The sequence below is a fragment of the Vicugna pacos genome, chromosome 18 (genome assembly GCF_048564905.1).
Source record: "Vicugna pacos chromosome 18, VicPac4, whole genome shotgun sequence".
Classification (NCBI taxonomy): Eukaryota; Metazoa; Chordata; class Mammalia; order Artiodactyla; family Camelidae; genus Vicugna; species Vicugna pacos.
In genome coordinates, this window is record NC_133004.1 from 22930452 (window position 1) to 22934156 (window position 3705).

The following is a 3705-nucleotide window of genomic DNA, read 5'->3' on the forward strand; positions in this document are numbered from 1 at the left end:
CTGACGTCACAGCGTAACACGTCTACGTCCGGCGTCGCTGCTGATTGGCAGTTTGGCGCGACTTGAGCGGCGAAGTGAGACCCGGTTAAGGGTGCAGGGGGCCCGGAGACGTGTACCTCGTCTCTTGGTGGGCGCAGAGTGTGTGATTACCTTATGACTCCGCACTGAGGGGTTTCAACTCCGACATCTTTTGTCCTTTTCAGCGAGTTGCTGCTCTAGTCGCCACGTAGCCACTTACAAACCATAATTTTGATTGCTTTATCAGATTCTTTGTTTTCTGGTGCACTGTCTTCTGCTTATAAAAACTAGAGTCTGAATAAGGATAGATTTGAAAGGAGTTTAGGTGCGTTTGTGGATCAGAGATTCGTGATGACTAATTAGGGGACTCAAACGGCTGTAGGTTAAACGTCCAGACTTTTGGAATTGGTATTTTTAAAACTTTCTTTAGGAACGAAACCTTTGACTGGTTGGATAATGAAACAACCAATGTGGCAGTTTTATTCTGATTATTAAAATCTATCGAATACATAATTTTTGTCTTATTACATTAATAATAAGCGTTCTTGACACACAACTGAAAGCTTACAGAAATACAAAACTCCAAGAGTCATAGAACCATAACTTCCAGCTCAACTTACAATCCTCACCTCCAGTTGTCAGCATTTCGATGTTAATGCCTCCTAGTTCTTTTATACTGTTACTATTATTTCGCACTTAAGATACTGTGCTTATATTGTTTTTCAGTTTGCTTCTTTTAAAAACAATTATTTTTTACTATCTCCAAGCCAGTGTATATGAATCTATCTTACTTTTTAGTGTTATAGTCAATTGTGTATGTGATCCATAGTTTAATAAACTCCAATTACTGAGCATTTGGATTGTTTCTAATTTTTTGATATTATGATCATCCTTGTACATATATCTTTTAAAATTTATGGGACTCTTACCATACGTGAAAATACTGTGTAAAAGGACTCCACAATGTTTAAATTTTTGATAACTGCTAAATAAACTTTATAAAAACTTTGTGTCAGGTTGCATTAACAGTGTAAGATTATTTCATCACACTACAGCCAGCACTGGATTTTAATTTCTAACAACAGGTATATTTTCAATATTTTTAATGAAAATGTGATCATACTGTCTATACACACTGTCTTGTAATCTATTTTTTCTCTTAATAGTTTATCATGGACATTTTTCTATGCCAACAAATACAGATTTATGTCATTTTCAAGTGCTACACAATGTACTGTTTTATTAATATATATTTAAAAATCAATAGCTTGAGCCTTTGATTAGATAGTCACAGGCATACCTTTTCAATTTCACTATTCCCTTAACATGGTGTGTATTTAAATGAGACCCTTCTGTTTCCTGCAGAGATGCTAATCACAGACCCAAAGATAAGGTGTTTAGGCAGGGATAGGTACATGATTAACTGGATTTCTGCTGTAAAAGAAGATTAAGCTCTCTATGCTGAAGTGAGTCTGTTCCCTTTTGTGTTGGAATCCTCAAGACCATCCTCAGGTTTAATGATAAGTTAGAAGGACTCACAGAGCTCAGAAAAGCTGTTCTCTTCACGTTACTGGTTTAGTACAGTGAAAGCATACAGATTTAAGTTCAGCAAAGGCAAAAGGCACATAGGACAGAGCCCATGAGAGACCAGGCACGAGCTTCCATTGTCTCTGCCACTGGAGTCATATGAGCAGTGCTTAGTTTTCCTAGCAATGATGTGTGACACATTGTCACAGAACCAAGTATTGCCAACCAGGGAGGCTCACCCTTGCTTTGGTAGGATTGGTATCCAGGACTTTTACTGGGAGTCTCATGACTCCATGCTGCATGACTGACCCACCTAGTTACTTAGTCTCCAGCCCCTCCAGGAGTCAGACTGATACACCATGGTTCACCATAAATCACATTATTAGTATAAACTGTCTAGCCTGGTCCAAAGCCCCAGGTATGTACAAAGATACTTCTATCAGGCCAGATATTCTGAGGGCTTAGAAGTTATCTTGCATGAATCAGGGGCCAGTCCTTTCTTTGGAATGTGTAGAGTTTGAACACCCGAGGTATTCACCCTTTTTTGAGTTAAGAGAATCCTCATTGATCTTAAACTGTAATGTTCATATTATTTTTTTAATCTTTTTTAAAAAGTGACTTTATTTTATTTTAAAAAATTTGGGGGGAGGTAATTAGGTTTGTTTATTTGTTTGTTTGTTTAAATGGAGGTACTGGGGATTGAACATAGGACCTCACGCATGCTTAGCACGCACTCTACCACTGAGCTGTATTCCCCCACCCTGTTTCATATTCTTAATCTTTACCTCAAGCTTGATTTTTATGTTAAGAGATATCTTCCAAAATCACATGATACATTGAGACATGGTGTCAAGGTCCTTGGATTGTAAAAGCCTTTTTTACCACCATGATTATAGAAAAGGGTATTAAGAAGAAGAGAGTCCATGGCACCAGAAAATATTTTAGCCATACAAGTGATATTTTTAAAAAGCAGGTAATTTTTATTTCTTTGATAAGTATGTAAGTTTAAAAAGCTAAAACTCTAATCTGTTCTTAGAAACAACGATCAGTACATATATATAAACTAAAAAAAGTGAAGTATACTGTATATATGTATTTACATGCAATATAATGTGTATGTGCAGTTGAACTGTAATAATTGTACCTAATAAAACTGAAAAAGGAGAAAACATGAAGAGTAAGGAGTTAAGATAAATTAAAAAAATTTTGGAAACTTTCCTTCCTTCTCTGTGATCTGGGACAATTTAAACAGGGGTTACTACTTCTTTGAAGACTTTTTGTAATGTCCCTCCTCTCTTGTCACTGTTAAGAGAGTTCTAATGTTTATTAATGTGGTTTGGTAACTTATTTGACATAGAATATAAATATTATTATATAGTTACATAAAATATATTTTATTTTATATTTGATTGTACTTAATAAATACTTACAATTTTTAAGAAAGCAGATAATTTAATTGTTAAAGAATTTCCTTCTAGTCCATACTTAGTTTCCATTCTATTAATTACTGATATAGTTATTCTGTAGTATAATTTTTCTAATAACTATAGATAGATAGATATAATAAATAGTTATTCTAATCTATTAGTTAGTGAATAATGTGAAAAGTAGAAAATCAGATCTCTGCTTTTGAGAGGCACATAGTTTCATGAACAAGTTAGGCAGGGTATAAGCAATAGGAGGAAAAAATGGCCAGTTATCAGTTGGTCAATTTTACTTCCATTTTGGAGGAAAGTTGGACTTAAAATGAATAATCTCAGTCCTTGTTCTCAAAGAGTTCCCAGACTAGTGGCTGGGACACACACAGTTATGAGGAAATGAATTAAGTGCTTGAACAAAGCCACAGTGAGCTGCACTTACAGGGAGCAGGAAGGGAGTGACCCTGGCCATGGCAGATGACAGGGAACACTTTCTTCTTAAAAGAACTGACTTATGAAATGGACTTGAAATAACTGATCATAAGAGGAAAGAAAAGTGATTGAAGAGTCCTTATTATCTGGCCTCTAAATACCTTCATTAGTCTCTTTTCTTTTATACTTGCTCTTCCCTCAGCCTGTAATACCTTTTCCTTCTTTCCTTGCCCTGTACTCCCATCTCCCCACGAACTTTATGGTATTTCATGCTTCAAAAGAGAAGACTGTCATTCAACGCAAAAGGAGC